Source organism: Triturus cristatus, chromosome 1_1 (assembly GCF_964204655.1).
Source record: "Triturus cristatus chromosome 1_1, aTriCri1.1, whole genome shotgun sequence".
In the NCBI taxonomy this organism is placed as follows: domain Eukaryota; kingdom Metazoa; phylum Chordata; class Amphibia; order Caudata; family Salamandridae; genus Triturus; species Triturus cristatus.
Window position 1 is genome coordinate 570,513,186 of NC_140579.1, and position 27,329 is coordinate 570,540,514.

A 27,329-nucleotide genomic window follows, 5' to 3' on the forward strand; every position below is an offset into this window, starting at 1 on the left:
GCACTGCACTGCCCTAAACCCTAAAACACCACCCCCAGCACGACCCCCTGCACTACCCAAACACCACTCAACTGCCCTAAACCCCAAAACACTACCCCCATCACAACCCCTATACTACCCAAACACCACTGCTCTGCCGTAAACTCTAAAACAGTATCCCCAGCACGACCCCCTACACTACACAAACACCACTGCATTGCCCTAAACCCTAAAACACTACCCCCAGCCCGAACCCCTTCACCACCCAAATACCAATGCACTACCCTAAACCCTAAAACACTACCCACAGCCCGACCCCCTACACTACCCAAACACAGATGCACTACACTAAACCCTAAAACACTACCCCAGCACGACCCCCTACACTACCCAAACACCACTGCACTACCCTAAACCATAAAAAACTACCCCAGCACGACCCCCTACACTACCCACACACCACTGCACTATCCTAAACCCTAAAACACTACCCCCAGCAGTACCCCCTACACTACCCAAAAACCACTGCACTACCCTAAACCCTAAAACTCTATCCCCAGCAGTACCCCCTACACTACCCAAACACCACTGCACTACCCTAAACCCTAAAACACTAACCCCAGCAGTACCCCCTACACTACCCAAACACCACAGCACTACCCTAAACCCTAAACCACTACCCCCAGCATGACCCCTACACTACCCAAACACCACTGCACTACCCTAAACCCTTAATCTACCCCAGCACGACCCCCTACACTACCCAAACACCACTGCATTACCCTAAACCCTAAATCTACCCTGGGCACGACCCCCTACACTACCCAAACACCACTGCACTACCCTAAAACACTACTCCCAGCAGAACTCCCTACACTACCCAAACACCACTGCACTACCCTAAACCCTGAAACACCACCCCCAGCACGACCCCCTACACTGCCCGAACACCACTGCACTGCCCTAAACCCTGAAACACCATCCCCAGCAAGACCCCCTACACTGCCCGAACAACACTGCCCTAAAGCCTGAAACACCACCCCCAGCAAGACCCCCTACATTGCCCGAACACCACTACCCTAATCCCTGGAACACCACCCCCTGCATGACCCCCTACACTGCCCGAGCACCACTGCACTGCACTAAACCCTGAAACACCAACCCTGCATGACCCCCTACACTGCCCGAACACCACTGATCTGCCCTAAAACCTAAAACACCACCCCCAGCACAACCCCCTACACTGCCGATCACCACTGCACTCCCCTAAACCATAAAACACCACCCCCAGCATGACCCCCTACACTGCCGAACACCACTGCCCTGCCCTAAACCATAAAACACCACCCCCAGTATGACCCCCTACACTGCCCGAACAGCACTGCACTGCCCGAAACCCTAAAACACCACCCCCAGCACGACCCCCTGCACTACCCGAACACCACTCAACTGCTCTAAACCCCAAAACACTACCCCATCACAACCCCTATACTACCCAAACACCACTGCTCTGCCGTAAACCCTAAAACAGAACCCCCAGCACAACCCCCTACACTACACAAACACCACTGCACTGCCCTAAACCTTAAAACACTACCCCCAGCCCGAACCCCATCACTACCCAAATACCAATGCACTACCCTAAACCCTAAAACACTACCCACAGCCCGACCCCCTACACTACACAAACACAGATGCACTACACTAAACCCTAAAACACTACCCCCAGCATGACCCCCTACACTACACAAACACCACTGCACTACCCTAAACCATAAAACACTACCCCCTACACTACACAAACACCACTGCACTACCCTAAACCATAAAAAACGACCCCAGTACGACCCCCTACACTACCCAAACACCACTGCACTACCCTAAACCATAAAAAACTACCCCAGCACGACCCCCTACACTACCCAAACACCACTGCACTACTCTAAACCCTAAACACTACCCACAGCAGTACCCCCTACACTACCCAAAAACCACTGCACTTCCCTAAACCCTAAAACACTACTCCCAGCCAGTACCCCCTATACTACCCAAACACCACTGCACTACCCTTAACCCTAAAACACTACCCCAGCACAAACCCCTACATATCCCAAACACCACTGCACTACCCTAAACCCTAAAACACTACCCCCAGCATGACCCCCACACTACACAAACACCAGTGCACTACCCTAAACCCTAAATCTACCCCAAGCATAATCCCCTACACTACACAAACATCACTGCACTACGCTAGACCCTAAAACACTACCACCAGCACGACCCTCTACATTCCCCAAACACCACTGCACTACCCTAAACCCTAAAACACTACCCCCAGCACGACCCCTACACTACACAAACACCAGTGCACTACCCTAAACCCTAAATCTACCCCAAGCATAATCCCCTACACTACACAAACATCACTGCACTACGCTAGACCCTAAAACACTACCACCAGCATGACCCTCTACATTACACAAACACCACTGCACTACCCTAAATCCTGAAACACCAGGCCCAGCACAACCTCCTACACTGCCCGAACACCACTGCACTGCCCTAAACCCTAAAACACTACCCCAGCACGATTCCCTACACTACCCAAACACCACTGCACTACCCTAAACCCTAAAACACTACCCCAGCACGATTCCCTACACTACCCAAACACCACTGCACTACCCTAAACCCTTAATCTACCCCAGCACGACCCCCTACACTACCCAAACACCACTGCATTACCCTAAACCCTAAATCTACCCTGGGCACGACCCCCTACACTACCCAAACACCACTGCACTACCCTAGACCCTAAAACACTACTCCCAGCAGTACTCCCTACACTACCCAAACACCACTGCACTACCCTAAACCCTGAAACACCAGCCCCAGCACGACCCCCTACACTGCCCGACCACCACTGATCTAACCTAAAACCTAAAACACCACCCCCAGCATGACCCCCTACACTGCCCGAGCACCACCGCACTGTCCTAAACCCTGAAACATCACCCCCTGCATGACCCCCTACACTGCCCGAGCACCACTGCACTGCCCTAAACCCTGAAACATCAACCCTGCATGACCCCTTACACTGCCCGAAAACCGCTGATCTGCCCTAAACCCTAAAACACCACCCCCAGCACAACCCCCTACACTGCCGAACACCACTGCACTGCCCTAAACCATAAAACACCACCCCCAGCATGACCCCCTACACTGCCGAACACCACTGCACTGCCCTAAACCATAAAACACCACCCCCAGTACGACCCCCTACACTGCCCGAACAGCACTGCACTGCCCTAAACCCTAAAACACCACCCCCAGCACGACCCCCTGCTCTACCCGAACACCACTCAACTGCCCTAAACCCCAAAACAATACTCCCATCACAACCCCTATACCACCCAAACACCACTGCTCTGCCATAAACCCTAAAACAGTACCCCCAGCACGACCCCCTACACTACACAAACACCACTCCACTGCCCTAAACCCTAAAACACTACCCCCAGCACGACCCCCTACACTACACAAACACCACTGCACTACCCTAAACCCTAAAACACTACCCCCTACACTACACAAACACCATTGCACTACGCTAAACCATAAAAAACGACCCCAGCACGACCCCCTACACTACCCAAACACCACTGCACTACCCTAAACCATAAAAAACTACCCCAGCACGACCCCCTACACTACCCAAACACCACTGCACTACCCTAAACCTTAAAACACTACCCCCAGCAGTACCCCCTACACTACCCAAAAACCACTGCACTACCCTAAACCCTAAAACTCTATCCCCAGCAGTACCCCCTACACTACCCAAACACCACTGCACTACCCTAAACCCTAAAACACTAACCCCAGCAGTACCCCCTACACTACCCAAACACCACAGCACTACCCTAAACCCTAAACCACTACCCCCAGCATGACCCCTACACTACCCAAACACCACTGCACTACCCTAAACCCTTAATCTACCCCAGCACGACCCCCTACACTACCCAAACACCACTGCATTACCCTAAACCCTAAATCTACCCTGGGCACGACCCCCTACACTACTCAAACACCACTGCACTACCCTAAACCCTAAAACACTACTCCCAGCAGAACTCCCTACACTACCCAAACACCACTGCACTACCCTAAACCCTGAAACACCAGCCCCAGCACGACCCCCTACACTGCCCGAACACCACTGCACTGCCCTAAACCCTGAAACACCATCCCCAGCAAGACCCCCTACACTGCCCGAACAACACTGCCCTAAAGCCTGAAACACCACCCCCAGCAAGACCCCCTACATTGCCCGAACACCACTACCCTAATCCCTGGAACACCACCCCCTGCATGACCCCCTACACTGCCCGAGCACCACTGCACTGCACTAAACCCTGAAACACCAACCCTGCATGACCCCCTACACTGCCCGAACACCACTGATCTGCCTAAAACCTAAAACACCACCCCCAGCACAACCCCCAACACTGCCGATCACCACTGCACTGCCCTAAACCATAAAACACCACCCCCAGCATGACCCCCTACACTGCCGAACACCACTGCACTGCCCTAAACCATAAAACACCACCCCCAGTATGACCCCCTACACTGCCCGAACAGCACTCAACTGCTCTAAACCCCAAAACACTACCCCCATCACAACCCCTATTCTACCCGAACACCACTGCTCTGCCGTAAACCCTAAAACAGAACCCCCAGCACAACCCCCTACACTACACAAACACCACTGCACTGCCCTAAACCTTAAAACACTACCCCCAGCCCGAACCCCATCACTACCCAAATACCAATGCACTACCCTAAACCCTAAAACACTACCCACAGCCCGACCCCCTACACTACCCAAACACAGATGCACTACACTAAACCCTAAAACACTACCCCCAGCATGACCCCCTACACTACACAAACACCACTGCACTACCCTAAACCATAAAACACTACCCCCTACACTACACAAACACCTCTGCACTACCCTAAACCATAAAAAACGACCCCAGTACGACCCCCTACACTACCCAAACACCACTGCACTACCCTAAACCATAAAAAACTACCCCAGCACGACCCCCTACACTACCCAAACACCACTGCACTACTCTAAACCCTAAACACTACCCACAGCAGTACCCCCTACACTACCCAAAAACCACTGCACTACCCTAAACCCTAAAACACTACTCCCAGCCAGTACCCCCTATACTACCCAAACACCACTGCACTACCCTTAACCCTAAAACACTACCCCAGCACAAACCCCTACATATCCCAAACACCACTGCACTACCCTAAACCCTAAAACACTACCCCCAGCATGACCCCCACACTACACAAACACCAGTGCACTACCCTAAACCCTAAATCTACCCCAAGCATAATCCCCTACACTACACAAACATCACTGCACTACGCTAGACCCTAAAACACTACCACCAGCACGACCCTCTACATTCCCCAAACACCACTGCACTACCCTAAACCCTAAAACACTACCCCCAGCACGACCCCTACACTACACAAACACCAGTGCACTACCCTAAACCCTAAATCTACCCCAAGCATAATCCCCTACACTACACAAACATCACTGCACTACGCTAGACCCTAAAACACTACCACCAGCATGACCCTCTACATTACACAAACACCACTGCACTACCCTAAACCCTGAAACACCAGGCCCAGCACAACCTCCTACACTGCCCGAACACCACTGCACTGCCCTAAACCCTAAAACACTACCCCAGCACGATTCCCTACACTACCCAAACACCACTGCACTACCCTAAACCCTAAAACACTACCCCAGCACGATTCCCTACACTACCCAAACACCACTGCACTACCCTAAACCCTTAATCTACCCCAGCACGACCCCCTACACTACCCAAACACCACTGCATTACCCTAAACCCTAAATCTACCCTGGGCACGACCCCCTACACTACCCAAACACCACTGCACTACCCTAAACCCTAAAACACTACTCCCAGCAGTACTCCCTACACTACCCAAACACCACTGCACTACCCTAAACCCTGAAACACCAGCCCCAGCACGACCCCCTACACTGCCCGACCACCACTGATCTAACCTAAAACCTAAAACACCACCCCCAGCATGACCCCCTACACTGCCCGAGCACCACCGCACTGTCCTAAACCCTGAAACATCACCCCCTGCATGACCCCCTACACTGCCCGAGCACCACTGCACTGCCCTAAACCCTGAAACATCAACCCTGCATGACCCCTTACACTGCCCGAAAACCGCTGATCTGCCCTAAACCCTAAAACACCACCCCCAGCACAACCCCCTACACTGCCGAACACCACTGCACTGCCCTAAACCATAAAACACCACCCCCAGCATGACCCCCTACACTGCCGAACACCACTGCACTGCCCTAAACCATAAAACACCACCCCCAGTACGACCCCCTACACTGCCCGAACAGCACTGCACTGCCCTAAACCCTAAAACACCACCCCCAGCACGACCCCCTGCACTACCCGAACACCACTCAACTGCCCTAAACCCCAAAACAATACTCCCATCACAACCCCTATACCACCCAAACACCACTGCTCTGCCATAAACCCTAAAACAGTACCCCCAGCACGACCCCCTACACTACACAAACACCACTCCACTGCCCTAAACCCTAAAACACTACCCCCAGCACGACCCCCTACACTACACAAACACCACTGCACTACCCTAAACCCTAAAACACTACCCCCTACACTACACAAACACCATTGCACTACGCTAAACCATAAAAAACGACCCCAGCACGACCCCCTACACTACCCAAACACCACTGCACTACCCTAAACCATAAAAAACTACCCCAGCACGACCCCCTACACTACCCAAACACCACTGCACTACCCTAAACCCTAAAACACTACCCCCAGCAGTACCCCCTACACTACCCAAAAACCACTGCACTACCCTAAACCCTAAAACTCTATCCCCAGCAGTACCCCCTACACTACCCAAACACCACTGCACTACCCTAAACCCTAAAACACTAACCCCAGCAGTACCCCCTACACAACCCAAACACCACAGCACTACCCTAAACCCTAAACCACTACCCCCAGCATGACCCCTACACTACCCAAACACCACTGCACTACCCTAAACCCTTAATCTACCCCAGCACGACCCCCTACACTACCCAAACACCACTGCATTACCCTAAACCCTAAATCTACCCTGGGCACGACCCCCTACACTACCCAAACACCACTGCACTACCCTAAACCCTAAAACACTACTCCCAGCAGAACTCCCTACACTACCCAAACACCACTGCACTACCCTAAACCCTGAAACACCAGCCCCAGCACGACCCCCTACACTGCCCGAACACCACTGCACTGCCCTAAACCCTGAAACACCATCCCCAGCAAGACCCCCTACACTGCCCGAACAACACTGCCCTAAAGCCTGAAACACCACCCCCAGCAAGACCCCCTACATTGCCCGAACACCACTACCCTAATCCCTGGAACACCACCCCCTGCATGACCCCCTACACTGCCCGAGCACCACTGCACTGCACTAAACCCTGAAACACCAACCCTGCATGACCCCCTACACTGCCCGAACACCACTGATCTGCCTAAAACCTAAAACACCACCCCCAGCACAACCCCCTACACTGCCGATCACCACTGCACTGCCCTAAACCATAAAACACCACCCCCAGCATGACCCCCTACACTGCCGAACACCACTGCACTGCCCTAAACCATAAAACACCACCCCCAGTATGACCCCCTACACTGCCCGAACAGCACTGCACTGCCCTAAACCCTAAAACACCACCCCCAGCACGACCCCCTGCACTACCCGAACACCACTCAACTGCTCTAAACCCCAAAACACTACCCCCATCACAACCCCTATACTACCCAAACACCACTGCTCTACCGTAAACCCTAAAACAGAACCCCCAGCACGAACCACCCTACACTACACAAACACCACTGCACTGCCCTAAACCCTAAAACACTACCCCCAGCCCGAACCCCTTCACTACCCAAATACCAATGCACTACCCTAAACCCTAAAACACTACCCACAGCCCGACCCCCTACACTACCCAAACACAGATGCACTACACTAAACCCTAAAACACTACCCCCAGCATGACCCCCTACACTACACAAACACCACAGCACTACCCTAAACCATAAAACACTACCCCCTACACTACACAAACACCACTGCACTACCCTAAACCATAAAAAACGACCCCAGTACGACCCCCTACACTACCCAAACACCACTGCACTACCCTAAACCATAAAAAACTACCCCAGCACGACCCCCTAAACTACCCAAACACCACTGCACTACTCTAAACCCTAAACACTACCCCCAGCAGTACCCCCTACACTACCCAAAAACCACTGCACTACCCTAAACCCTAAAACACTACTTCCAGCTAGTACCCCCTATACTACCCAAACACCACTGCACTACCCTTAACCCTAAAACACTACCCCAGCACAAACCCCTACATATCCCAAACACCACTGCACTACCCTAAACCCTAAAACACTACCCCAGCACGACCCCCACACTACACAAACACCAGTGCACCACCCTAAACCCTAAATCTACCCCAAGCATAATCCCCTACACTACACAAACATCACTGCACTACGCTAGACCCTAAAACACTACCACCAGCACGACCCTCTACATTCCCCAAACACCACTGCACTACCCTAAACCCTGAAACACCAGGCCCAGCACAACCTCCTACACTGCCCGAACACCACTGCACTGCCCTAAACCCTGAAACACCAGCCCCAGCAAGACCCCCTACACTGCCCGAACAACACTGCCCTAAACCCTGAAACACCACCCCCAGCAAGACCCCCTACACTGCCCGAACACGACTTACCCTGAAACACCACCCCAAGCAAGACCCCCTACACTGCCCTAACACCACTGCACTGCCCTAAACCCTGAAACATCACCCCCTGGATAACCCCCTACACTGCCCAAGCACCACTGCACTGCCCTAAACCCTGAAAGACCAACCCTGCACGACCCCTTACACTGCCCAAACACCACTGCTCTGCCCTAAACCCTAAAACACTTCCCCCACCATGACCCGCTACACTACACAAACACCACTGCACTACCCTAAACCCTAAATCTACCCCAAGCTTGACCCCCTACACTACACAAACATCACTACACTACCCTAAACCCTAAAACAATACCACCAGCACGGCCCTCTACAATACACAAACACCACTGCACTACCCTAAACCCTGAAACACCAGTCCCAGCACGACCCCCTACACTGCCAGAACACCACTGCACTGCCCTAAACCCTGAAACACCAGCCCCAGCAAGACCCCCTACACTACCCAAACAACACTGCCCTAAACCCTGAAACACCACCCCCAGCAATACCCCCTACATTACCCAAACACCACTACCCTAAACCCTGGAACACCACTCCCTGCATGACCCCCTACACTGCTCGAGCACCACTGCACTGCACTAAACCCTGAAACACCAACCCTGCATGACCCCCTACACTGCCCGAACACCACTGATCTGCCCTAAAACCTAAAACACCACCCCCAGCACGACCCCATACACTGCCCGAACTCTACTGCACTGCCCTAAACCCTGAAACATCACCCCCTGCATGACCCCCTACTCTGCCCGAGCACCACTGCACTGCCCTAAACCCTGAAACATCAACCCTGCATGACCCCTTACACTGCCCGAAAACCACTGATCTGCCCCAAACCCCAAAACACCACCCCCAGCACAAACCTCTACACTGCCGAACACTACTGCACTGCCCTAAACCATAAAACACCACCCCCAGCATGACCCCCTACACTGCCGAACACCACTGCACTGCCCTAAACCATAAAACACCACCCCCAGTACGACCCCCTACACTGCCCGAACAGCACTGCACTGCCCTAAACCCTAAAACACCACCCCCAGCACGACCCCCTGCACTACCCAAACACCACTCAACTGCCCTAAACCCCAAAACACTACCCCCATCACAACCCCTATACTACCCAAACACCACTGCTCTGCCGTAAACTCTAAAACAGTACCCCCAGCACGACCCCCTCCACTACACAAACACCACTGCATTGCCCTAAACCCTAAAACACTACCCCCAGCCCGAACCCCTTCACCACCCAAATACCAATGCACTACCCTAAACCCTAAAACACTACCCACAGCCCGACCCCCTACACTACCCAAACACAGATGCACTACACTAAACCCTAAAACACTACCCCAGCACGACCCCCTACACTACCCAAACACCACTGCACTACCCTAAACCATAAAAAACTACCCCAGCACGACCCCCTACACTACCCACACACCACTGCACTACCCTAAACCCTAAAACACTACCCCCAGCAGTACCCTCTACACTACCCAAAAACCACTGCACTACCCTAAACCCTAAAACTCTATCCCCAGCAGTACCCCCTACACTACCCAAACACCACTGCACTACCCTAAACCCTAAAACACTAACCCCAGCAGTACCCCTACACTACCCAAACACCACAGCACTACCCTAAACCCTAAACCACTACCCCCAGCATGACCCCTACACTACCCAAACACCACTGCACTACCCTAAAACCTTAATCTACCCCAGCACGACCCCCTACACTACCCAAACACCACTGCATTACCCTAAACCCTATATCTACCCTGGGCACGACCCCCTACACTACCCAAACACCACTGCACTACCCTAAACCCTAAAACACTACTCCCAGCAGAACTCCCTACAATACCCAAACACCACTGCACTACCCTAAACCCTGAAACACCAGCCCCAGCACGACCCCCTACACTGCCCGAACACCACTGCATTGCCCTAAACCCTGAAACACCATCCCCAGCAAGACCCCCCACACTGCCCGAACAACACTGCCCTAAAGCCTTAAACACCACCCCCAGCAAGACCCCCTACATTGCCCGAACACCACTACCCTAATCCCTGGAACACCACCCTCTGCATGACCCCCTACACTGCCCGAGCACCACTGCACTGCACTAAACCCTGAAACACCAACCCTGCATGACCCCCTACACTGCCCGAACACCACTGATCTGCCCTAAAACCTAAAACACCACCCCCAGCACGACCCCCTACACTGCCCGATCACCACTGCACTGCCCTAAACCCTGAAACATCACCCCCTGCATGACCCCCTACACTGCCCGAGCACCACTGCACTGCCTTAAACCCTGAAACATCAACCCTGCACGACCCCTTACATTGCCCGAAAACCACTGATCTGCCCTAAACCCTAAAACACCTCCCCCAGCACAACCCCCTACACTGCCGAACACCACTGATCTGCCCTAAAACACCACCCCCAGCACGACCCCCTACACTGCCCGAGCACCACTGCACTGCCCTAAACCCTGAAACATCACCCCCTGCATGACCCCCTACACTGCCCGTGCACCACTGCACTGCCCTAAACCCTGAAACATCAACCCTGCACGACCCCTTACACTGCCCGAAAACCACTGATCTGCCCTAAACCCTAAAACACCACCCCCAGCACAACCCCCTACACTGCCGACCACTGCACTGCCCTAAACCATAAAACACCACCCCCAGCATGACCCCCTACACTGCCGAACACCACTGCACTACCCTAAACCATAAAACACCACCCCCAGTATGACCCCCTACACTGCCCGAACAGCACTGCACTGCCCTAAACCCTAAAACACCACCCCCAGCACGACCCCCTGCACTACCCGAACACCACTCAACTGCCCTAAACCCCAAAACAATACCCCATCACAACCCCTATACCACCCAAACACCACTGCTCTGCCGTAAACCCTAAAACAGTACCCACAGTCCGACCCCCTACACTACCCAAACACAGATGCACTACACTAAACCCTAAAACACTACCCCCCAGCACGACCCCTACACTACACAAACACCACTGCACTACCCTAAACCCTAAAACACTACCCCCTACACTACAAAAACACCACTGCACTACGCTAAACCATAAAAAACGCCCCAGCATGACCCCCTACACTACCCAAACACCACTGCACTACCCTAAACCATAAAAAACTACCCCAGCACGACCCCCTACACTACCCAAACACCACTGCACTACCTTAAACCCTAAAAGACTACCCCCAGCAGTACCCCCTACACTACCCAAAAACCACTGCACTACCCTAAACCCTAAAACTCTATCCCAAGCAGTACCCCCTACACTACCCAAACACCACTGCACTACCCTTAACCCTAAAACTCTATCCCCAGCAGTACCCCCTACACTACCCAAACACCACTGCACTACCCTAAACCCTAAAACACTAACCCCAGCAGTGCCCCCTACACTACCCAAACACCACAGCACTACCCTAAACCCTAAACCACTACCCCCAGCATGACCCCTACACTACCCAAACACCACAGCACTACCCTAAACCCTAAACCACTACACCAGCACGATTCTCTACACTACCCAAACACCACTGCATTACCCTAAACCCTTAATCTACCCCAGCACAACCCCCTACACTAGCCAAAGAGAAGTGGAGAAGTGTGGCTCAATGGTTAGAGTGGCAGACCTCGATGCAGAGCACTGGTCCGGGACCAGGGTTCGATTCCCGTCACGGCAGGGTCTCGGGCTATAAATTCCGCGGACCAGATATTCTCGCCTCAGTACCTATTCTAATCATGGGTCCCACGCTGCAACTCTGGGCAATAGCTTGCTTAATCTCCACAACGGCCCCAACAGCGCTGGGATGCCTGGCCTCACCATGGGGGTGCCCAGGAGTGGACACTTCACATGGAAAGCCAGGAAGGGTTCCACAGCGGTATGAGTAAAAGCGCCAGGATGCCCCCGTTGGGGGTGGCAGTGCGCTATACAAGTACAAACACATTTACACATTTACATTTTACATTTACATTTACCCAAACACCACTGCATTACCCTAAACCCTAAATCTACCCTGTGCACGACCTCCTACACTACCCAAACACCACTGCACTACCCTAAACACTAAAACACTACTCCCAGCTGTACTCCCTACACTACCCCAAACACCACTGCACTACCCTTAACTCTAAAACACTACCCTAACACGAACCCCTACACCACCCAAACACCACTGCACTACCTTAAACCCTAAAACACTACCCTCAGCACGACCCCCTACACTCCCCAAACACACTGCACTACCCTAAACCGTAAAACGCTACCCCCAGCACGACCCCCTACACTACACAAACACCAGTGCACTACCCTAAACCCTAAATCTACCCCAAGCATAATCCCCTACACTACAAAATCATCACTGCACTACCCTAGACCCTAAAACACTACCACCAGCACGACCCTCTACATCACACAAACACCACTGCACTTCCCTAACCCTGAAACACCAGCCCCAGCACAACACCCTACACTGCCTGAACACCACTGCACTGCCCTAAACCCTGAAACACCAGCCCCAGCAAGACCCCCTACACTCCCCGAACAACACTGCCCTAAACCCTGAAACACCACCCCCAGCAAGACCCCCTACACTGCCCGAACACGACTCACCCTGAAACTCCAACCCAAGCAAGCCCCCCCACACTGCCCTAACACAACTGCACTGCCCTAAACCCTGAAACATCACCCCCTGCACAACCCCCTACACTCCCCGAGCACCACTGCACTGCCCTAAACCCTGAAACACCAACCCTGCACGACCCCCTACACTGCCCGAACACCACTGCTCTGCCCTAAACCCTAAAACACCACCCCAGCACGACGCCCTACACTGCCGAACACCACTGCTCTGTCCTAAACCCTAAAACACCACCCCCAGCACGACCCCCTACACTGCCCGAACACCACTGCACTGCCCTAAACCCTAAAACACCACCCCCAGCACGACCCCTTACACTGCCCGAACAACACTGCCCTAAACCCTGAAACACCACCCCCAGCTAGACCCCCTACACTGCCCGAACATGACTTACCCTGAAACACCACCCCAAGCAAGACCCCCTACACTGCCCTAACACCACTGCACTGCCCTAAACCCTGAAACATCACCCCCCGCATAACCCCCTACACTGCCCAAGTACCACTGCACTGCCCTAAACCCTGAAACACCAACCCTGCATGACCCCTTACACTGCCCAAACAGCACTGCTCTTCCCTAAACCCTAAAACACTAACCACACCATGACCCGCTACACTACAGAAACACCACTGCACTACCCTAAACCCTAAATCTACACCAAGCTTGACACCCTACACTACACAAACATCACTACACTACCCTAAACCCTAAAACACTACCACCAGCACGGCCCTCTACAATACACAAACACCACTGCACTACCCTAAACCCTGAAACACCAGCCCCAGCACGACCCCCTACACTTCCCGAACACCACTGCACTGCCCTAAACCCTGAAACACCAGCCCCAGCAAGACCCCCTACACTACCCGAACAACACTGCCCTAAACCCTGAAACACCACTCCCAGCAAGACCCCTGCCTTGCCCGAACACCACTACCCTAAACCCTGAAACATCACCCCCTGCATGACCCCCTACACTGCCCGAGCACCACTGCACTGCCCTAAACCCTGAAACCTCAACCCTGCACGACCCCTTACACTGCCCGAAAACCACTGATCTGCCCTAAACCCTAAAACACCACCCCCAGCACAACCCCCTACACTGCCGAACACCACTGCACTGCCCTAAACCATAAAACACCACCCCCAGCATGACCCCCTACACTGCCGAACACCACTGCACTGCCCTAAACCATAAAACACCACCCCCAGCACAACCACCTACACTGCCGACCACCACTGCACTGCCCTAAACCATAAAGCACCACCGCCAGCACGAACCCCTACACTGCCCGAACACCACTGCACTGCCCTAAACCCTAAAACACCAACCCCAGCACGACCCCTACACTGCCAGAACACAACAGCACTGCGCTAAACCCTGAAACATCACCCCCTGCACAACCCCCTACACTGCCCGAGCACCACTGCACTGCCCTAAACCCTGAAACACCAAACCTGCACGACCCCCTACACTGCACGAACACCACTGCTCTGCCCTAAACCCTAAAACACCACCCCAGCACGACGCCCTACACTGCCGAACACCACTGCTCTGTCCTAAACCCTAAAACACCACCCCCAGCACGACCCCCTACACTGCCTGAACACCACTGCACTGCCCTAAACCCTAAAACACCACCCCCAGCACGACCCCTTACACTGCCCGAACACCACTGCACTGCCCTAAACCATAAAACACCACCCCCAGCACAACCCCCTACACTCCCCAAACACCACTGCACTACCCTAAACCGTAAAACGCTACCCCCAGCACAACCCCCTACACTACACAGACACCAGTGAACTACCCTAAACCCTAAATCTACCCCAAGCATAATCCACTACACTACAAAAACATCACTGCACTACCCTAGACCCTAAAACACTACCACCAGCACGACCCTCTATATCACACAAACACCACTGCACTACCCTAACCCTGAAACACCAGCCCCAGCACAACACCCTACACTGCCTGAACACCACTGCACTGCCCTAAACCCTGAAACACCAGCCCCAGCAAGGCCCCCTACACTGCCCGAACAACACTGCCCTAAACCCTGAAACACCACCCCCAGCAAGACCCCCTACACTGCCCGAACACGACTCACCCTGAAACTCCACCCCAAGCAAGCCCCCCCACACTGCCCTAACACAACTGCACTGCCCTAAACCCTGAAACATCACCCCCTGCACAACCCCCTACACTGCCCGAGCACCACTGCACTGCCCTAAACCCTGAAACACCAACCCTGCACGACCCCCTACACTGCCCGAACACCACTGCTCTGCCCTAAACCCTAAAACACCACCCCAGCACGACGCCCTACACTGCCGAACACCACTGCTCTGTCCTAAACCCTAAAACACCACCCCCAGCACGACCCCCTACACTGCCCGAACACCACTCCACTGCCCTAAACCCTAAAACACCACCCCCAGCACGACCCCTTACACTGCCCGAACAACACTGCCCTAAACCCTGAAACACCACCCCCAGCAAGACCCCCTACACTGCCCGAACATGACTTACCCTGAAACACCACCCCAAGCAAGACCCCCTACACTGCCCTAACACCACTGCACTGCCCTAAACCCTGAAACATCACCCCCTGCATAACCCCCTACACTGCCCAAGCACCACTGCACTGCCCTAAACCCTGATACACCAACCCTGCACGACCCCTTACACTGCCCAAACACCACTGCTCTGCCCTAAACCCTAAAACACTAACCACACCATGACCCGCTACACTACACAAACACCACTGCACTACCCTAAACCCTAAATCTACACCAAGCTTGACCCCCTACACTACACAAACATCACTACACTACCCTAAACCCTAAAACACTACCACCAGCACGGCCCTTTACAATACACAAACACCACTGCACTACCCTAAACCCTGAAATACCAGCCCCAGCACGACCCCCTACACTTCCTGAACACCACTGCACTGCCCTAAACCCTGAAACACCAGCCCCAGCAAGACCCCCTACACTACCCGAACAACACTGCCCTAAACCCTGAAACACCACCCCCAGCAAGACCCCTTCCTTGCCCGAACACCACTACCCTAAACCCTGGAACACCACCCCCTGCATGACCCCCTACACTGCCCGAGCACCACTGCACTGCACTAAACCCTGAAACACCAACCCTGCATGACCCCCTACACTGCCCGAACACCACTAATCTGCCCTAAAACCTAAAACACCACCCCCAGCACGACCCCCTACATTGCCCGAACACCACTGCACTGCCCTAAACCCTGAAACATCACCCCCTGCATGACCCCCTACACTGCCCGAGCACCACTGCACTGCCCTAAACCCTGAAACATCAACCCTGCACGACCCCTTACACTGCCCGAAAACCACTGATCTGCCCTAAACCCTAAAACACCACCCCCAGCACAACCCCTACACTGCCGAACACCACTGCACTGCCCTAAACCATAAAACACCACCCCCAGCATGACCCCCTACACTGCCGAACACCACTGCACTGCCCTAAACCATAAAACACCACCCCCAGCATGACCCCCTACACTGCCGAACACCACTGCACTGCCCTAAACCATAAAACACCACCCCAGTATGACCCCCTACACTGCCCGAACAGCACTGCACTGCCCTAAACCCTAAAACACCACCCTAGCATGACCCCCTGCACTACCCGAACACCACTCAACTGCCCTAAACCCCAAAACACTACCCCATCCCAACCCCTATACCACCCAAACACCACTGCTCTGCCATAAACCCTAAAACAGTACCCCCATCACGAACCCCTACACTACACAAACACCACTGCACTGCCCTAAACCCTAAAACACTACCCCCAGCCCGAACCCCTTCACTACCCAAATACCAATGCACTACCCTAAACCCTAAAACACTACCCACAGCCCGACCCCCTACACTACCCAAACACAGATGCACTACACTAAACCCTAAAACACTACCCCCAGCACGACCACCTACACTACACAAACACCACTGCACTACCCTAAACCCTAAAACACTACCCCCTACACTACCCAAACACCACTGCACTACCCTAAACCATAAAAAACTATCCCAGCACGACCCCCTACACTACCCAAACACCACTGCACTACCCTGAACCCTAAAACACTACCCCCAGCAGTACCCCCTACACTACCCAAAAACCACTGCACTATCCCTAAACCCTAAATCTCTATCCCCAGCTGTACCCCCTACACTACCCAAACACCACTGGACTACCCTAAACCCTAAAACACTAACCCCAGCAGTACCCCCTACACTACCCAAACACCACAGCACTACCCTAAACCACTACCCCCAGCATGATCCCTACACTACCCAAACACCACTGCACTACCCTAAACCCTAAAACACTACCCCAGCACGATTCCCTACACTACCCAAACACCACTGCACTACCCTAAACCCTTAATCTACCCCAGCACGACCCCCTACACTACCCAAACACCACTGCATTACCCTAAACCCTAAATCTACCCTGGGCACGACCCCCTACACTACCCAAACACCACTGCACTACCCTAAACTCTAAAACACTACTCCCAGCAGTACTCCCTACATTACCCAAACACCACTGCACTACCCTAAACCCTGAAACACCAGCCCCAGCACGACCCCCTACACTGCCCGAACACCACTGATCTGCCCTAAAACCTAAAACACCACCCCCAGCACGACCCCCTACACTGCCCGAGCACCACTGCACTGCCCTAAACCCTGAAACATCACCCGCTGCATGACCCCCTACACTGCCCGAGCACCACTGCACTGCCCTAAACCCTGAAACATCAACCCTGCACGACCCCTTACACTGCCAGAAAACCACTGATCTGTCCTAAACCCTAAAACACCACCCCCAGCACAACCCCCTACACTGCCGAACACCACTGCACTGCCCTAAACCATAAAACACCACCCCCAGCAGGACCCCCTACACTGCCGAACACCACTGCACTACCCTAAACCATAAAACACAACCCCCAGTATGACCCCCTACATTGCCCGAGCAGCACTGCACTGCCCTAAACCCTAACACCACCCCCAGCACGACCCCCTGCACTACCCGAACACCACTCAACTGCCCTAAACCCCAAAACAATACCCCCATCACAACCCCTATACCACCCAAACACCACTGCTCTGCCGTAAACCCTAAAACAGTACCCCCAGCATGACCCCCTACACTACACAAACACCACTGCACTGCCCTAAACCCTAAAACACTACCCCAGCCTGAACCCCTTCACTACCCAAATACCAATGCACTACCCTAAACCCTAAAACACTACCCACAGCCCGACCCCCTACACTACCCAAACACCACTGCACTACCCTAAACCCTAAAACACTACCACCCGCATGATCCCCTACACCACCCAAACACCACTACACTACCCTACACCCTAAAACATGACCCCCTACACTACACAAACACCGCTGCACTACCATAAACCCTAAGACACTACCCCCAGCATGACCCCCTACACTACCCAAACACAACTGCACTACCCTAAACCCTAAAACACTACCCACAGCATGACCTCCTACACTACCCAAACACCACTGCACTAACATACACCATTAAACACTACACCCCGCATGACCCCCTATACTACCCAAAGACCAATGCACTACCCTAAACCCTAAAACACTACCACCCGCATGACCCCCTACACCACCCAAACACCACTACACTACCCTACACCCTAAAACATGACCCCCTACACTACACAAACACCGCTGCACTACCCTAAACCCTAAAACACTACCCCCAGCACGACCCCCTACACTACACAAACACCACTGCACTACCCTAAATCCTAAAACACTACCCCCTACACTGCACAAACACAATTCCACTACCCTAAACCCTAAAACACCACACCCACCACGACCCCCTACACTACCCAAACACCACTGCACTACCCTAAACCCTAAAACACTAACCCCCAGCACGACCCCCTACACTACCCAAACACAACTGCACTACCCTAAACCCTAAAGCACTACCCCAGCACGACCCCCTACACTACCCAAACACCACTGCACTACCCTAAACCCTAAAACACTACCACCTGCATGACCCCCTACACCACCCAAACACCACTACACTACCCTACACCCTAAAACATGACCCCCTACACTACACAAACACCGCTGCACTACCATAAACCCTAAGACACTACCCCCAGCATTACCCCCTACACTACCCAAACACAACTGCACTACCCTAAACCCTAAAACACTACCCACAGCCTGACCTCCTACACTACCCAAACACCACTGCACTAACATACACCGTTAAACACTACACCCCGCATGACCCCCTATACTACCCAAAGACCAATGCACTACCCTAAACCCTAAAACACTACCACCCGCATGACCCCCTACACCACCCAAACACCACTACACTACCCTACACCCTAAAACATGACCCCCTACACTACACAAACACTGCTGCACTACCCTAAACCCTAAAACACTACCCCCAGCACGACCCCCTACACTACACAAACACCACTGCACTACCCTAAATCCTAAAACACTACCCCCTACACTGCACAAACACAATTCCACTACCCTAAACCCTAAAACACCACACCCAGCACGACCCCCTACACTACCCAAACACCACTGCACTACCCTAAACCCTAAAACACTAACCCCCAGCACGACCCACTACACTACCCAAACACAACTGCACTACCCTAATCCCTAAAGCACTACCCCAGCACGACCCCCTACACTACCCAAACACCACTGCACTACCCTAAAACACTACCACCCGCATGACCCCCTACACCACCCAAACACCACTACACTACCCTACACCCTAAAACATGACCCCCTACACTACACAAACACCGCTGCACTACCATAGACCCTAAGACACTACCCCCAGCATGACCCCGTACACTACCCTAACACCACTGCACTACCCTAAACCCTAAAACACTACCCCCATCAGTACCACCTATACTACCCAAACACCACTGCACTACCCTAAACCCTAAAACACTACCCCCAGCAGTACACCCTACACTACACAAACACCACTGCACTCCCCTAAACTCTAAACCATTATCCCCATCACGACCCCCTGCACTACACAAACACCGCTGCACTACCCTAAACCCTAAAACACTACCCCCTACACTACCCAAACTCCACTGCACTACCCTAAACCCTAAAATACTACCCCCAGCACGACCCCCTACACTACCCAAACACCACTGCACTACCCTAAACCCTAAAACACTACCCCCAGCAGTACCACCTATACTACCCAAACACCACTGCACTACCCTAAACCCTAAAACACTACCCCCAGCAGTACCCCCTACACTACCCAAACACCACCACTGCACTACCCTAAACCCTAAAACACTACCCCAGCAGTAACCCCTACACTACCGAAACAGCATTGCACTACCCTAAACGCTAAAACACTACCCCCAGCAGTACCACCTATACTACCCAAACACCACTGCACTACCCTAAACCCTAAAACACTACCCCCAGCAGTACCCCCTACACTACCCAAACACCACCACTGCACTACCCTAAACCCTAAAACACTACCCCCAGCAGTACCCCCTACACTACCCAAACTCTACTGCACTACCCTAAACCACTACCCCCAGCACGACCCCCTATACTACCCAGGCACCACTGCACTAGCCTAAACCCTAAAACACTACCCACAGCATGACCTCCTACACTACCCAAACACCACTGCACTAACATACACCGTTAAACACTACACCCCGCATGACCCCCTATACTACCCAAAGACCAATGCACTACCCTAAACCCTAAAACACTACCACCCGCATGACCCCCTACACCACCCAAACACCACTACACTACCCTACACCCTAAAACATGACCCCCTACACTACACAAACACCGCTGCACTACCCTAAACCCTAAAACACTACCCCCAGCACGACCCCCTACACTACACAAACACCACTGCACTACCCTTAATCCTAAAACACTACCCCCTACACTGCACAAACACAATTCCACTACCCTAAACCCTAAAACACCACACCCAGCACGACCCCCTACACTACCCAAACACCACTGCACTACCCTAAACCCTAAAACACTAACCCCCAGCACGACCCACTACACTACCCAAACACAACTGCAAGACCCTAAACCCTAAAGCACTACCCCAGCACGACCCCCTACACTACCCAAACACCACTGCACTACCCTAAACCCTAAAACACTACCACCCGCATGACCCCCTACACCACCCAAACACCACTACACTACCCTACACCCTAAAACATGACCCCCTACACTACACAAACACCGCTGCACTACCATAGACCCTAAGACACCACCCCCAGCATGACCCCGTACACTACCCCAACACCACTGCACTACCCTAAACCCTAAAACACTACCCCCATCAGTACCACCTATACTACCCAAACACCACTGCACTACCCTAAACCCTAAAACACTACCCCCAGCAGTACCCCCTACACTACACAAACACCACTGCACTCCCCTAAACCCTAAACCACTATCCCCATCACGACCCCCTGCACTACACAAACACCGCTGCACTACCCTAAACCCTAAACCACTACCCCCTACACCACCCAAACACCACTACACTACCCTACACCCTAAAACATGACCCCCTACACTACACAAACACCGCTGCACTACCATAAACCCTAAGGCACTACCCCCAGCATGACCCCGTACACTACCCAAACACCACTGCACTACCCTAAACCCTAAAACACTACCCCCAGCAGTACCACCAATACTACCCAAACACCACTGCACTACCCAAAACCCTAAAACACTACCCCCAGCAGTACCCCCTACACTACCCAAACACCACCACTGCACTACCCTAAACCCTAAAACACTACCCCAGCAGCAACGCCTACACTACCGAAACAGCATTGCACTACCCAAAACCCTGAAACACTACCCCCAGCAGTACCCCCTACACTACCCAAACTCCACTGCACTACCCTAAACCACTACCCCCAGCCTGACCCCCTACACTACCCAGGCACCACTGCACTAGCCTAAACCCTAAAACGCTACCCCCAGCACGACCTCCTACACTACCCAAACACCACTGCACTAACATACAGCCTAAAACACTACACCCTGCATGACCCCCTATACTACCCAAAGACCACTGCACTACCCTAAACCCTAAAATACGACCCCCTACACTACAAAAACACCGCTGCACTACCCTAAACCACTACCCCCAGCCTGACCCCCTACACTACCCAAACACAACTGCAAGACCCTAAACCCTAAAGCACTACCCCAGCACGACCCCCTACACTACCCAAACACCACTGCACTACCCTAAACCCTAAAACACTACCACCCGCATGACCCCCTACACCACCCAAACACCACTACACTACCCTACACCCTAAAACATGACCCCCTACACTACACAAACACCGCTGCACTACCATAGACCCTAAGACACTACCCCCGGCATGACCCCGTACACTACCCCAACACCACTGCACTACCCTAAACCCTAAAACACTACCCCCATCAGTACCACCTATACTACCCAAACACCACTGCACTACCCTAAACCCTAAAACACTACCCCCAGCAGTACCCCCTACACTACACAAACACCACTGCACTCCCCTAAACCCTAAACCACTATCCCCATCACGACCCCCTGCACTACACAAACACCGCTGCACTACCCTAAACCCTAAAACACTACCCCCTACACTACCCAAACACCACTGCACTTCTCTAAACCCTAAAACACTACCCCCATCAGTACCACCTATACTACCCAAACACCACTGCACTACCCTAAACCCTAAAACACTACCCCCAGCAGTACCCCCTACAATACACAAACACCACTGCACTCCCCTAAACCCTAAACCACTATCCCCATCACGACCCCCTGCACTACACAAACACCGCTGCACTACCCTAAACCCTAAACCACTACCCCCTACACCACCCAAACACCACTACACTACCCTACACCCTAAAACATGACCCCCTACACTACACAAACACCGCTGCACTACCATAAACCCTAAGGCACTACCCCCAGCATGACCCCGTACACTACCCAAACACCACTGCACTACCCTAAACCCTAAAACACTACCCCCAGCAGTACCACCAATACTACCCAAGCACCACTGCACTACCCAAAACCCTAAAACACTACCCCCAGCAGTACCCCCTACACTACCCAAACACCACCACTGCACTACCCTAAACCCTAAAACACTACCCCAGCAGCAACGCCTACACTACCGAAACAGCATTGCACTACCCTAAACCCTGAAACACTACCCCCAGCAGTACCCCCTACACTACCCAAACTCCACTGCACTACCCTAAACCACTACCCCCAGCCTGACCCCCTACACTACCCAGGCACCACTGCACTAGCCTAAACCCTAAAACACTACCCCCAGCACGACCTCCTACACTACCCAAACACCACTGCACTAACATACAGCCTAAAACACTACACCCTGCATGACCCCCTATACTACCCAAAGACCACTGCACTACCCTAAACCCTAAAATACGACCCCCTACACTACAAAAACACCGCTGCACTACCCTAAACCCTAAAACACTACCCCCAGCACGACCCTCTACACTACACAAACACCACTGCACTACCCTAAAACACTACCCCCTACACTGCACAAGCACAACTCCACTATCCTAAACCCTAAAACACCACACCCAGCACGACCCCCTACACTGCCGAACACCACTGCACTGCCCTAAACCATAAAACACCACCCCAGTACGACCCCCTACACTGCCCGAACAGCACTGCACTGCCCTAAACCCTAAAACACCACCCCCAGCATGACCCCCTGCACTACCCAAACACCACTCAACTGCCCTAAACCCCAAAACACTACCCCATCCCAACCCCTATACCACCCAAACACCACTGCTCTGCCATAAACCCTAAAACAGTACACCCATCACGACCCCCTACACTACACAAACACCACTGCACTGCCCTAAACCCTAAAACACTACCCCCAGCCCGAACCCCTTCACTACCCAAATACCAATGCACTACCCTAAACCCTAAAACACTACCCACAGCCCGACCCCCTACACTACCCAAACACAGATGCACTACACTAAACCCTAAAACACTACCCCCAGCACAACCACCTACACTACACAAACACCACTGCACTACCCTAAACCCTAAAACACTACCCCCTACACTACCCACACACCACTGCACTACCCTAAACCATAAAAAACTATCCCAGCACGACCCCCTACACTACCCAAACACCACTGCACTACCCTGAACCCTAAAACACTACCCCCAGCAGTACCCCCTACACTACCCAAAAACCACTGCACTATCCCTAAACCCTAAAACTCTATCCCCAGCTGTACCCCCTACACTACCCAAACACCACTGGACTACCCTAAACCCTAAAACACTAACCCCAGCAGTACCCCCTACACTACCCAAACACCACAGCACTACCCTAAACCCTAAACCACTAACCCCAGCATGATCCCTACACTACCCAAACACCACTGCACTACCCTAAACCCTAAAACACTACCCCAGCACGATTCCCTACACTACCCAAACAAAACTGCACTACCCTAAACCCTTAATCTACCCCAGCACGACCCCCTACACTACCCAAACACCACTGCTTTACCCTAAACCCTAAATCTACCCTGGGCACGACCCCCTACACTACCCAAACACCACTGCACTACCCTAAACCCTAAAACACTACTCCCAGCAGTACTCCCTACACTACCCAAACACCACTGCACTACCCTAAACCCTGAAACACCAGCCCCAGCACGACCCCCTACACTGCCCGAACACCACTGATCTGCCCTAAAACCTAAAACACCACCCCCAGCACGACCCCCTACACTGCCCGAGCACCACTGCACTGCCCTAAACCCTGAAACATCACCCCCTGCATGACCCCCTACACTGCCCGAGCACCACTGCACTGCCCTAAACCCTGAAACATCAACCCTGCACGACCCCTTACACTGCCAGAAAACCACTGATCTGCCCTAAACCCTAAAACACCACCCCCAGCACAACCCCCTACACTGCCGAACACCACTGCACTGCCCTAAACCATAAAACACCACCCCCAGCATGACCCCCTACACTGCCGAACACCACTGCACTACCCTAAACCATAAAACACAACCCCCAGTACGACCCCCTACATTGCCCGAGCAGCACTGCACTGCCCTAAACCCTAAAACACCACCCCCAGCACGACCCCCTGCACTACCCGAACACCACTCAACTGCCCTAAACCCCAAAACAATACCCCCATCACAACCCCTATACCACCCAAACACCACTGCTCTGCCGTAAACCCTAAAACAGTACCCCCAGCACGACCCCCTACACTACACAAACCCCACTGCACTGCCCTAAACCCTAAAACACTACCCCAGCCCGAACCCCTTCACTACCCAAATACCAATGCACTACCCTAAACCCTAAAACACTACCCACAGCCCGACCCCCTACACTACCCAAACACCACTGCACTACCCTAAACCCTAAAACACTACCACCCGCATGACCCCCTACACCACCCAAACACCACTACACTACCCTACACCCTAAAACATGACCCCCTACACTACACAAACACCGCTGCAATACCATAAACCCTAAGACACTACCCCCAGCATGACCCCCTACACTACCCAAACACAACTGCACTACCCTAAACCCTAAAACACTACCCACAGCATGACCTCCTACACTACCCAAACACCACTGCACTAACATACACCGTTAAACACTACACCCCGCATGACCCCCTATACTACCCAAAGACTAATGCACTACCCTAAACCCTAAAACACTACCACCCGCATGACCCCCTACACCACCCAAACACCACTACACTACCCTACACCCTAAAACATGACCCCCTACACTACACAAACACAGCTGCACTACCCTAAACCCTAAAACACTACCCCCAGCACGACCCCCTACACTACACAAACACCACTGCACTACCCTAAATCCTAAAACACTACCCCCTACACTGCACAAACACAATTCCACTACCCTAAACCCTAAAACACCACACCCACCACGACCCCCTACACTACCCAAACACCACTGCACTACCCTAAACCCTAAAACACTAACCCCCAGCACGACCCCCTACAGTACCCAAACACAACTGCACTACCCTAAACCCTAAAGCACTACCCCAGCACGACCCCCTACACTACCCAAACACCACTGCACTACCCTAAACCCTAAAACACTACCACCCGCATGACCCCCTACACCACCCAAACACCACTACACTACCCTACACCCTAAAACATGACCCCCTACACTACACAAACACCGCTGCACTACCATAAACCCTAAGACACTACCCCCAGCATGACCCCCTACACTACCCAAACACAACTGCACTACCCTAAACCCTAACACACTACCCACAGCATGACCTCCTACACTACCCAAACACCACTGCACTAACATACACCGTTAAACACTACACCCCGCATGACCCCCTATACTACCCAAA